Genomic DNA, 13,765 nt, shown 5'->3' on the forward strand with positions numbered 1-13,765 from the left:
TGGAGAGGAACTGATACGTTCCAAGAAGGTGCCTCCCGAGTGTGGAAATATAGGCGAAAGCATGGCTTAGGTTTGGGTGCTTCACATTTGAATATTTGTGTGTTTCTATGTTACTGATCCTTGGCATGTACCCAACAACAGTATGATGCTATGTTTGTGAATTTCATGGCATTGATGTGTGAATTTTGTAAGGTGTTATTACAGTTTGTGAAATTTGTGCAATGTGTGTGATATGGTAATTGGCCCCATATATTTGTGAGCGCATGCATGTGCGCGCGATGTTCGTGGTTGTTGTGAATATTGTGGGACAATATTCTTTAAGGGAGGGGCAGTGTCACGAAATCGGCGCCCATTTTCATCAAGCCGGTACAGCGCTAGGCGCGCGCGGCGTCGCGTGGAGAGCATGGAGAGAAAAGCCCCTTCCCCGCGCGGGAGAGCGCGTAGCTTTGTACGCGTTGCCGTGACCCTCTTTCCCATTGCCCGGGGAGGACGGTGGTTCATCGGACTGGAATGTGCCAGGCCCTTCGAGAACTTTCTATGGGACCTGGCCAATGACGACGCGCGGCTCAACGGGAGGAGAAGAGGGAGCTATAACCAGCGAAGCTGTGTGTGTGTGCGCGCTAGCTTTGACGCGTGCTAACAAACAGACGCGGCGCGCCCTATTTAAAGAGACCGCGCCGTTTGATGAGTCAGTCAGTCAGTCAGTTCGTCAGTGCTTTGCGACGTGTTCGGCTCGACTCCCGGGGATCACCCGCTTGCTGGCAAGCCCGCGGACTTTCAAGGGAGCGGCGCTCGTCTCGTATGACTCTTGAGGCGTCGGACTGCAACAGTGCCCGGTGAACAATTTGGTGTTTGTTTATGTACTCTCTCGTGTTTCATCTGTTGTAAAGCCTCTACGTTATTGGATACCTGTGTAATTGCATGCTTAGCGTTTGTATTCTGTGAACCTCTCGTCTATGTATTTCAAGTGATCTTATGTATTCCTTTGTATCGTCTCTTGCTGTGCATAAATTGTGTTTTGTTTGTTACTTCTGACTCCGATCCTTTCTCTGGTTTGAACCGGCGACCGCTGGGCACCAAACGACCACCCCCTTCTGTCACTACAAGGTAGTTGAATTCCGGCTGAGCTTGCCACGCAGGTCGAGGGCATCTCCTTTGCGACCGGAACAGCTACCCCCACTCACTCTAAGGGTGTCTGGGAGTGTGCGCACCGTTAAGGGCGCATCGTTAATAATACCCCCTTAATTATTAACGGGTGACAGCCAGGTGCAGAAACATTTATATCAACTTTTTTGTATGTTTTAATGTTTTTGCCAGGTGCTCAAACTTTTGATTACACTTTTATTATTTGGTTTGTGCTGTTTAACGTCTCGAAGCAACTCAGACTGTGCAGGTCAATATAGAGTAGGGCTCCGTACATTTGCACCAGCTGGATTCTTGATGTGTGCGCTGACATCGCACACTGAACGAGCGTCTTGCTTTCACCTACATCGAAAAGCAGCCACCGCAGCCTGGAATTGTTGCGTCTTTGGGTTTAGTAGTCATGCGCTTCCTATTTCGGAATCATTGCGGCGGGGCTTTATGTGTAGTGCTCTTTGCGTGAATTGCAATACGCGTTTCATGTTTGCATCCAATCTTCTTGGGTGTTTGCTGTCCTTTTGATTGACAAAACCTATGCACATGTAACCTCGCTGCGTCGGTGATATTTACGACGATTTTTGCAACGGTGACAATTTTAAAATAATGTTAGTCGCTGTGAGTTGTAAACCTCACACTCCATACTATGTATACACTTGTGGAGCCTTATCCCCGATTAGTTACAATGTTTGGCATCAAGCAAGGCTTACATTCTGTGCATGATACAAGTTTTGCAGGTGTGCAGAATTGTGGTCAGTGTTTAGCGTAGCAATTGTACAGTGCCAGGTCATCGTATTGCATTATCCATCTCAGTTTACCTGGTCCTTGAGTGTGCTCAAGCTGTGATAACAGTCCTTGTGACATCTAGTCATTTTTTTACTCTTGAATGTGGGCCGCTCCTTCTTAAGTATGTATAAGCGGTGATGTATATCATGCGAACTTACAATGCACATATTTCAATGACCACTGAAGTATTGCGAAGTGCAGTAATGTGAAAGCATTGTTTTTTTATGTAATATCTTTTTTTTTTCTTTTTATTTTTTCGCTTTCTATGTTTTCGGGTAGGAGTGTGGAGCAAATCTGTTTTGTTGTAGCAAAAGCATATGAGTGATATGAGCAGAGCAGACAGTCATGTGATAGAGCCTAGAGAACTCTTACATGGTGACCTTGAGCAACGCGAATGTCAAGCGAAATATGATACTCAAGCTAGACATAGATACAGGAGGTGACCATAGTGTGACACACAGTTGGAACGCCCGTACCACAATACACAACTAGTACCTGCCGCGCTCGGCTTGGGCAAGAAATTATGTGGTTTTGGTTGGTGGGAAATGTTTTCTTGCACAATTTTGTTTTGCAAAGTGTCACTTATGTAGTCGTGCTCTGATAACTTTGTCCACACAATGTAGTAATGCCACGCGCGGGGAATGCTTTTGAAATAGTAACCATTTAATTTACAAACTCTATGCTCTGCGTTGCACATTTCCATGTGAAATGCTTCTTGTCCAGCTTTAGTAATGTAACGAACATGTAAGTAATGTTGCATTGTAGTCATTTTCCGGTATACTTGCATCATTTGCACTTCTCGATCTAAAATATGCGGAAACTGTTCAGTACCGTTACGGGTTCTAATAATGACAGTTATTTTTAATATCTTATCTCTGTCTGTGCTGTATAGTTTGTGTACAATTTATTAAGGTTTATAGGATTTGCTGTCAATGCTACTGTAAACAGTTTGTTTTACTGCGGCATATTCAGATGTACGAAATGAAGGTAAATAAAGCTGCATACTGATTGCATATCAACCATGCATTGAGAGCAGTTGCTGCCTCCTTGTGATTTGTTGATTCATTCATCCTCTCATTAAATCACACACACATACAGTTTACACCGATACGGTTTGCACCACCACGGCAACACCGAAGCAGGACGTACGAAAAACCCTTTGGCTTGCCCGACAAGATGTTTCGACGGATGTTATGTCTCGAGAAGGAGGAAATCCACCGACTGTACAAAGAACTCGCCGATGAAATGGGAGGAGTCCAGCCGCGTGCACTGCCACTGAAGCAGCAGCTGATGTGGGCGTGTGCTTCTTCGCCACCGCAGGCTTCCTTGCCCACACGCGAGGTTGAGGCAAAGTTGACAAGTTGTCCAGCTACAGGAGGTGTTCATGGCCGGCTGCTACGCTGCGCTTGGCGCCGCAGTTGTTGACGTACCGTGCGCAGGTGTGCAAGCCTTTGAAGAGGTGTTCTCGCGAACAGGGTCACAACATAACTGCGCACGGCTTTACCTAGCAGGTATATATGGCGCGACCGTGAGCCCACCAAGTAGTCGGCACGTAAAGGCGGCCTATTGTCGTCTCCTCGTCCAAGGGCACGGGGCAATCCAAGCAGAGGTTATGCAGCGCGGCACACGTGGCAATGATGTGCGTCGCACGGTATGGCTGGTAGTGGAGCGCCCGGTACCTTTGCAGGCACCGGAAGCGGCTTTTAGTCACGCCTATGCAACGCTCCACCACCGACCGCGTGGAGCCGTGTGCCGCGTTGTATAGCCCCTGGGGAGAGCTCGGACTGGGATGCCCTGGAACTGGAGTGCGCAACCATGGCTCCAACGGGTAGCCGCTGTCTCCTGCATATTGAAATATGGCATGCAGTTAAGTACACCCTTCGCCCACAACAGTCTCGTACCATGCTGCACTATACAACGCAAGATTCACACGAAGTACCCCACTGAGGAATTGCCAAACATATCATCCATGGGTATGCAGACAATGCACGAATGTCATATTTTAAGCAAATACCGCATCAAGGCCAAACTTGCAACTTTTATTTGCTGTAAGCGATGGGGCACTAACGTACTCAAAACAAGTACCGCACAGGCGCTTTCTACCGTTCTCTCTTAAACTATACATAACATGCATTTCTACAACGCAGTATGTCCTGTGTTTCAACTGTAATAGAAGCAGTCCAAATACGCCGCTGCACGTGAGACGTGCTGCTGGTAATTTAACATGTATTTGCTTATTATAGTTTCACAGGAAGTGTGTTACTTTTCACATTGCCCAATGCATCGCCCGAAGAACGACATCTTCTTTAACTGCTTACGCAAGGGAATCTCGCCGTCACGCATGCCTCGACCCCTTTATGCAGCGATGAGTAGCGCCGCGAGAAGGCGTCGTGGCACGCTCGGGGCAGCGGGGACTGCTGCGGTGATCCTCTTGTTGGCCGTCACGGATCTGAAACAAGTACAACAGAAGCGTACTACTCGTTAACGTCTACTATCGGGGTGCACACTACCTGAGCAGTGCATCAAGAAAAGTGTACTCACTGCCATGGTGTTAAGGGCGTAGTACCCCTTGCGGCTCCAGAAAGCGGCTTTGTGTGCAGCATTGCCCCGGGGCGTTCTGATGGCAATGAGCATGCAGTCGACACAGCCTACGACGCCGGGGATGCTCCCGTGGCGAAGGAAGGCTTCCTTCGCCGCCGCATTCTCCTCGTTTTATACAGGGAACCGCACCCAATTCCTCTATGCGCCAACCTTACAAACAGCCTCCGCCACCCGTCGCACACGCTTGCTCACCGTCGGCTGCGCGAGGCCGATGTACGCCTCATTGCCAACGGCGGCTTGGTAGTCTCCCGTGGCGAAAAAACGCAGCGCACACAGTACCTGCCGCCGCACTGGCAGCGCACCCGGCCGCACACATCTCAGTCCATCATCGAGTTCGTCGCACAGCCACTGCACTTTCTCCTTCTCGCGGCGGAACATTCGTCGAAACACCTCGTCGGCCAAGTCAAAGAGGTCTTCGTACACCCACCTTCGTCGTTGTTTGCGTCGACGCCGTCGCGACCGCCTCACAACCACTCCGGTCGCTGCATAGAGGAGGGCGTCCGTTTTAACTTTGTGAGCGCTCAGAAACTAATTGTGAGCGGCTCGCGTCGCTCACATCCCCCGCTCGCAATTGGCACGTAGTCGACGTCATCACTTCAAGTGTGGACGTAAAAAGCAGACGTCGATGACTTGTAGTAAGGCCACCCCCGCCGTTTTGCCGCTAGCCAATAGGAAGATTGTGAGTGTGATTGTGAGCCGTCTGTAATTCGGCCCCAGGACTCTCCACAATCGTCACTCGGCAAATCCTGCAGGTCGAATCTGCAGGCGCTGCAAAACGCTCCTGACAGAGTCTATCACGTCCTCCAGGAGTGCAGGATTATGAACCAGCCGAGGACAGCCCGACACAACTACCTGGCCCAGCAGGCTGAGCGGATGATCCGTGAAACGAAGCCCAATGTAATCATTTTAAGGGAGAAGACATATCCTGCACGCACTGGTACCCGACTGAGGCCGAACATGCTCGTTGAGGATGGTAACGAGGCCCACACTGTGGATTTCGCGGTGACGTGGCATGCAAATACAGCATCGCTGAAGAGGATGTGTGAGCTTAAGAGGATAAAGTACGAATGGCTGAAGAGTCACTTTCCATGAAAAACCGTTTCAGTCTGGGGGATGGCGTTTGGAGCACGCTCTATGCTGTGCAATACCACTATAGCTGCCGGTGAAGTGTTGGGCCGTACGAGAGCAGACCTCGGTTGGATCTCTGCTAAGCCACTGCTGTGCAGCATTATTGTGCTCAGTAGGTTCCGCAGCTTAGTTGTCTAACGAAGTTTATTTGCTTCATGGTCAGGATTTTTAACCTTTGCGTTTTGTGTTGGCATTTAGTTATCTTAACTTTTTTTCATTTCTAACTCCCCTCAAGTATGTGTCCACCGGCTTTCCCGGCGCGTTGCCTGAAGGAGGTAGGAAACGCCTAGAAAGGTCACGTTTTCGATGTGTAGAACAAATGCTTCCGTGCATTCGTCCCAAGTAAAACTCCTCGGAAAAAATCCAGCGATTTACTATAATTTTTAAAAACAGCATTTTTTAAAATTCGCGGGCTGCGTCGTTTCCGCGTAGCGGCGATATTTAGAACTTTGTTGCCGTGACTACCTACGTCGCAATGTCGCAGCACAAATGTCGGCACGGAGATGACGCGGGATGACTAGAAGCCACTTCCGTCCATCAAGCAAATAATTGCGGCGATAGAGAAGACCGTCACGAATGGAGGAGTGGTGGGCTTGGCGGACGAGAGCTTTGGATGAATGACCGGAAATAGGACTTGATAGACAATCCAAAAGTGCATTGATCGAGGGGTCATTCCGCTGCTCGGTAGCCATGTCGATAGTGGCAAGAGTCGACAAATCGTAGGCACAGACGTGGTCAGACGAAGTATCTCTAGGCAATGGCGAGCGGGAAAGAGCATCCGCGTCCGTATGCTTCAGGCCTGATCGATAAATTACATAAATGTCAAACTCCTGGAGACGGAGAGCCCAGCGAGCAAGGCGACCGGATGGGTCTTTCAGAGAGGCAAGCCAGCACAAAGCGTGGTGATCGGTCACAACGTAAAACTGTCGGCCATACACACAGGGACGAAATTTTGCGATGGCCCAAATAATGGCCAAACATTCCCTTTCTGTGACTGAATAATTAGATTCTGCTTTCGTCAATGTTTGGCTGGCATATACCACAACATACTCGCTGTAACTAGGCTTACGTTGGGTAAGGACGGCATCAATCCCAATACCGCTGGCATCAGTGTGGATCTCCGTAGGCGCAGTCGGATCAAAGTGGCGTAGAATGGGCAGCGAAACCAAAAGGCGCCGTAAAGTGTCGAAGGCTTTATCGCAGGCTGGAGTCCAGGCGCAAAGGTCGGAGCTGCCGGCAAGGAGCTGGGTCGGAGGAGCGGTAATAAAGGCGAAGTTCAAGATGGAACGTCGATAGTAGGAGCAGAGGCCGATAACGCTCCGGAGCTGCTTCAGGGAGGTTGGCTTCGGAAACTGCAACTGCGCTAAGTTTGGTGGGGTCGGGAAGAATGCCGTCCATCGAGGCCTAAAACTGTGAGTTTTCGAGCGGCAAAGTGGCACTTCTTCAAATTCAACTGAAGCTCAGCATCGGCGAGACATGTGAGGACATGCTTTAGGCGGAGAAGGTGAGAAGCAAAGTCGGTAGAAAAAACTACGATGTCATCCAGGTAACAAAGACAGGTCTGCCACTTGAGTCCACGAAGAACCGCGTCCATCAGGCACTGGAAAGTAGCTGGGGCATTGCAGAGGCCAAAGGGCGTAACGTTGAACTCGTATAAGGCGTCCGGTGTTATAAATGCAGTTTTCGAGCGGTCATCATCAGCCATCGGTACCTGCCAGTAGCCAGAGCGCAAATACAAAGAGGAGAAATACTCGGCTCTTTGTAAACAGTCCAAGGCGTCGTCGATTCGCGGCATAAGATAGACATCTTTGCGCGTGATTTTGTTAAGCCTACGGTAATCGACGCAAAACCGGATGGAACCATCTTTCTTGGTGACCAAAACAACCGGAGAAACCCATGGACTGTTAGATGGCTGTATGACACCCCGGCGAAGCATGTCGTCCACGTTATCAGCAATGACGTGGCGCTCAGAGGCCGACACGCGATAAGGACGCTGTCGTAAAGGTGCGTTTGTACCAGTGTCGATTGTGTGCGTAACGACAGATGTGCGACCCAGAGCAGTGTGAGGAAGGTCGAAGGCAGAAGTGAAGACCTGTAGAAGAGCAGCGAGTTGATCGCGTTATGCGGGTGGAAGATCTGCGTCAATAGCTTGATGAAGAACATCGGGTGGTGTCGAAGCGGTCGCTATATCGCAGGAGCTGAGAACATTACGTCTAATGAAGTAGGCGTGGCAGGAAGAGTATTTAGAAGCGCGGGATCAAGTTCTTCAATAAGACCGAGACACTCGCCGCGTAGCAGGACGGACGGGCACGAAAATGGATTTGAGACGTACATTGCAGTAAGGCCATCTTCGAACTTGAGAACAGCAAATGGTAGCAGGAGGCAGGGATGGCGTGAAGCGGCGTCGGAAGGTGTGAAGAAGACAGTTGAAGCAGTAGCTCTTTCACAGGAGAGTGGAACGAGGGCAGCAGAAAAGGGAGGAATATCTGTATCATTGGCAACAAGGAGTTTTGCAGACCGAGTAGGGACGTCACACAAGACGGTATCAGAAAGAGGTAAAAAGGAAACTTCCGCGCGGGAGCAGTCAATAACGGCACGATGAGTGGAAAGGAAATTGTAGCCCAGGATGATGTCGTGTGAGCAGTGAGACAGCACAGTAAAATCGATGGTGTATAAGACGTCTTCGATGAGAACACGGGCCGTGCATGCCGCTGAGGGATGAATGCGATGTGATGAGGCGGTGCGAAGCGAAACGTCGGAAAGCGCGGTGGTCATCTTACAAAGACGACGGCAAAGAGCTTCACTGATGACGGATACGGTAGCACCCGTGTCGACAAGAGCGAGAACTGTGACGCCGTCGACAAACACTTGTATTATGTTAGCGGGAGAACACGGAGGACTTGAAGAGTTCGAACCAAGCCCAGTTCTTGCCCCGTGAACTGCGACTGTTAGTTTCCCTCAACAGCGCCGGTAGAACGTCGGGGAAGAGGCGACGGGGAACGGCGACGAGGGGACGATGATCGGCGAGTGGTACTCGTTTGATTGCCGCGAGATACAAAGTCGGAACCGGGCGGAGTTCTCGGCGAGGGCTGGTCTGTATCGTAGGAGTAGTTCCAGAGGTCAGGTCGAGAAGGTGGAAGGCGTTGGCGGCAAAGGCGTGCGACATGGCCCGGCATCCCGCAAGAGTAGCAGATTGGCCTGTGGTCCGCGGTACGCCAAGGGTTCGTAGGGCGTTGGCGTACCCTTGGAATAAGGACATGGAATGCAGACCCACGCAAAGGCGAAGGAAGGTTGGAAGGAGCGGCCTGGTAGGAAATAGATGCTGATGGCAATAGCGGCCTGGCCGCAACTTTGGGCGTAAGTCAGTGGTGCCGTTACTTGCGCCGGCAAGGGGCTGGGCGGCAGCACAGGGCTGGGCGGAAGGACATCAGCGATGTGATTTTGCACGGCACGCCGTATGGTAGGTGACAAAGACGGAGCCATGTCAGGAGCAAGGCGGCCAGTATCTTGTAACTGAGGGACCAGTGATAGCTGGCGGGCGACCTCTTCTCGAACAAAGGCTTTGATTTGTTGAAGCAAAGGGCTGTCGTATGATGGGGTAGAACCGCCCAGCGCTAGTGTAGAGATGGCGTCGTCTCTAACACCGGACCGCCGGGTAGAAGCGCGCTTCTTACGAAGCACGTCGTAGCTCTGGCAAAGTTTGATGACGTCACTGACCGTGGCAGGATATTTCACCCAGAGCATCTGGCACGCGTCGTCAGAAATGCCTTTCATGATGTTTTCGATCTTGTCCGCTTCGGACATTAGCGGATCGTCACGCTTGCACTGGTCAACGACTCTTCGGCATGCTGAATGCGCTCACGCAAGCGTTGTTCTGCCCGGAGCTTGCGAACTGCAGGGCGGCCGAACACTTCCACAAAATGTTTTAAATGCAGACCAAGATGGCAGGTCTGCCTCATGGTTGCGAAACCAGAGGTTCGCCACGTCAGTCAGATAGAAGATTACGTTACTTAGCTTGGTAGCGTCGTCCCATCGGTTGTAACTACTGCCGCGCTCATATGCCGACAACCAGTCGTCGACGTCTTGGTCGGCTGTGCCACTGAAGATGCACGGATCACGCTGCCGTAGAGCTCCAGAACACAGCACGGTGGTTGGGAGGGGCGACGATGTCGAGGCAGTGTCGTCCGGCATGCTGGAAGCATAGGGTAACATGCGGCTTCTTAGTTCCAGGGTGGACGGGAACGTACCCAGCAGCACCTGCACCACTTGTAGGGGTGTGTTTATTCAGTTGACGCAGATGGATCCAGCTGCTCGGGATGAACTCGTAGTGGGGCGTAAGGCATAGCGATTCACGCAGACAACGACCAACTTCTTCGTCCTCGAGAGCGCCAGCACGCGATGCATGGCAGTGGCTATGAAGACGAAGATTACCACATTACGCCTATTACTTCTGTAGGTGTCTTGGTCACAATTAAAGGTGAGATTTGTCTAGCTGTTTTCGCAGCGTTGTCACTGTGCACTACAGGAAATCGTGGGAACCTGTTTGGGTGTTTCATGAAGACTTTGGAGGTTTCGTCGGTTCGACCCCTTTTTCGGGATCGATCATGTGAGAGTAAAGAAGCCATAAAAATAATTTTGATGTTCGGCCAGGATGGCGGCCACCCACCACCGCGCCCAACAAGGGGACGGGACAGGAACTTCCGAGAAAGTCCAGTCCACGCCAGCTTTACACCTACACTATAACCAAATATGGCGCAACACAGGGTGTTTAGCCACACAAGGTTAACCCTTGCCGCCTGGAAAATGAAAAATCCAAAAGGAGGAGACAAGACTGTTATAAGAAAGAAGACCGGAAAACAAAAGACGGAGGGGAGGACAGGAAAAGGCGACTGCAGATTTCCCCCGGTCGGGTCAGGCTTGTGGTGCCGTCTGTGGGAAGCGTGGGCCAAAGTGGTGTGTTGCCTATGCCGAGGGCCCTTAAAGTTTCAAACACTCGGCATCGGCTCAACTAAGCGTGGGTGCTCGGGGTCCGTGGTGTCGCACAAAACCCGCAAAGACCTGCTTTAACAGGTGCCCCCTGCGGAGCCGGGACAGAAGTCTATGTTGAATCCACCAGACGCATAAACAGCCAAACAGTAGGAGGTCGTCTATTTTCCCTCCTTGTAACCGACAGCTGCCATAGTCCGCATTCGAGATGGGTTGGCTGGGACCGAGTTTCCTTTCCTCAGAGCTAGGTCCGGTCGTCCCTACAAAACTAAGGCGCTCAAGGCAGAAAAGAAAGGAAACTGAGCGGCAACACGGCGAAAGCCCCAATCCCTATATAGGGGATTGAACTCGGCACCACAGTGCCGAAATCCTCGCTGCCTCAAAAGAGAGAAAAGAACAGGGCAAGCACAATTTCGCGACAGTGGGGCATCAGAGAACCAATTGCAATAACTTTTCTTGCACAAGCCGAGCATCGGGCCGAAGGAAAGCTTGCAGTACCCACCTGTACTGCAAGCTTTCATTTGGCCTGATGCTGTGCTTGTGCAAGAAATGTTAATGCAGTTGGTTTTCTGATGCCCCGTCTTGTGTAACGGAATACCTTATGCAATGACGCAGTATAGTCAGGTTTACCTTGTGCCGATAAAAAATTTCATTTGTTCACACACAGATAGGCAGTTGCGGGCATAATTATTTAAAACAGGATCAATGAAGCAAGTTTTTGTTGCAGTGTTTTCTTTATGGCAGTGTTTCGAGTAAAGAATACAGTGGCAAAAATAGTTTGAAAATTTAACTGTGTTGATTTAACGCCTGTCATATTTATACATGTGTAGTGTCTGTCAGTCTTTTGCCCAAAGATTGTTATACACCAAATGGTCTCGATATGCTAGAGAAGGTCTCCTTTCGCGGTAAAAGAGCTTGTTGCTCGATGTGTGCTTTAAATATTATTCTATGGAGGGAATTAATAGGACATTCGTTCCATTACAAGTGGGCACTCTGGCCTGAAGGCTTGATCAGGGGTGCAAATCCATCAGCAGTATTGTTGGAAAGGCCCCATTTCTTCCTTTTTTGTTTTCAGATAGTAAAGAAAGCCAAGAGTAACAACAAAAAACGGAACACAGAAGAAAGGTTCCGGAAACAACAACTGGACCTACTAAATTTTGATGGTGAAGAAGACACACATGAAGCCTGTAGGAAAGAGATCGAAAGACTGCAAGATGACATCAGGGACTTGCGCAACAGGGTGGCACAACTGGAGGATGCACTACACAGCACATTATTTGGAACAGGTCTGTTAGCTTTGTTATTATATGCAAAGAAGCACAATTTAAGAAGTAAAAGCGTTAGTGCTGTAATCAACTATATATTTTCAACGTAACAAATTTAACTGTTTCTCAGCACCAGCTTACAACTGTCATTTATTAAAACTGCTCATTTGAGCTCCCTGCCATCTGTTTTCTCATTTTCAGAACGAAAGCAAAAATCGCCATCCAAACATCGTGCACCATTCCCACCCACCGCAGAACCAGTCGCGGAATAAAAAAAGATTTTCCAGGCATCCAGTTTCATCAGCGGCACTGCCACCTTCGACCGAGGAGCAGAGGTCTGCAGAGCCGGAAGTTCTGCTTGTGCCAGCTATAAGCCAGAACTCTCCAGCTGACAATGGTGATAGAGGCCATGGTGCTTAAGTGGCCAGTACTGAGGGGTCATTTTCAGAAACTGGCAGCTAGGTTAGTGTCAGTTTTTGCGCTGATATTTTGTCATCTTAACTACATACATTCATCAACATAAAATTTGTAAACTTTATTATGGGCCGAGAGAACTGCTGGCATTCTTTATTTGACTCGGAACTAAATTCATTGTTGTGCTTTGCATTGTTCCTAATGTGTAGCTGATAATGTTTCCAATATGAGCCTGAGCTCTGCAACCAGAAGACGTTTACTTTGATATTAGCACAGAGGAATATGGTATTTCTATCCTATTCCAGTTATTTTCTATGCACAAGTCGTGAGGCAGGTGAAGGGACGCTTACACACCGAATACATGTCTTGCCAGTGGTTCTGCGGATTCTACTTTTAAAAGCTAGATGTGCCCTATAGTATATGCGCGTTATATAGTGTACTGTTTTTCATTTTTGTTTCTTTTCTTTTTCATAACTACTGCGACGCCTGGTAAGGTTTACAGTATCAAGAAATAATTACTATTAGGGGTTAACATCTAATGAAGCTTAAGAATTTGGATCCCGAAAAAAATTTTTGAACAGCAGAGGTAACAGCATAGAATTGGGAAGATCTTTCTCTGCCGTTTCCCTAACTATGAATTTGTTTCATGTGTTCCAGCTGTAGACTGGCATTGATAATTTTAGAGCATATCTCATGGTGAATAGATGTGCTAAACATAGTTTTAGTGCAATTTTGTCAGCATTGTAAGTTACTTCTCTTTTTTCATTTCAGGTTAATCTGGGCCATAGCATCTGGCTGGCAAAAGAAGCATTTCAGTACTTGATGGTACGTCCTAAGGACAGTGTATTTGTTCGGGGGGCTTACGCGAAATTGTTTTCGACTACAGGCCTCGTCAACAGCAGCGTCACAGGCGCAGCATCAAACCGGTTTGCTGCCCTCGAATGTACGTATTTATAAATGAAATGTCTGAAATTTGAAAAAAACTGCCTATTACAGTAGACAATGTTAAATAGCATTTTGTAGCATCAGCGTTCATAAGCGATCACTTGTGCTCTGGAGTAGCCAAGTTTTGCTGACAAGTACATGCACTTTCTTGTCTGGGACAGTTTTAGCAAAACATTTTTGCACCGTCAGTGGCTACACTGCTGGTGTAGTTGGCATTCACTATGACTGTGATACAGTACCATGAGATGTGTGCCAGGATGCACTTCAGCTGCTTGCATTGTCAGAATTGGATTCTGCACTGCTTGCCCAAGTTTCATTACTGCAATTACTGGCATTTGCGCCAGCATATATCCTGAGCAGCAAGAAACAATGTGTTATACAGCACGTAAAGGCACACAGCTGAGAAGCAGGTGTAGTGGCCATGGGGTGTGTATAAAATTATTGATCATTCACGAATTGTCATAAGACAGCAGATAACTGAAGATATGCATCTGCGTACATAT

Source organism: Amblyomma maculatum, chromosome 10 (assembly GCF_055883805.1).
Source record: "Amblyomma maculatum isolate TAMU_Amacu chromosome 10, ASM5588380v1, whole genome shotgun sequence".
Taxonomy (NCBI): domain Eukaryota; kingdom Metazoa; phylum Arthropoda; class Arachnida; order Ixodida; family Ixodidae; genus Amblyomma; species Amblyomma maculatum.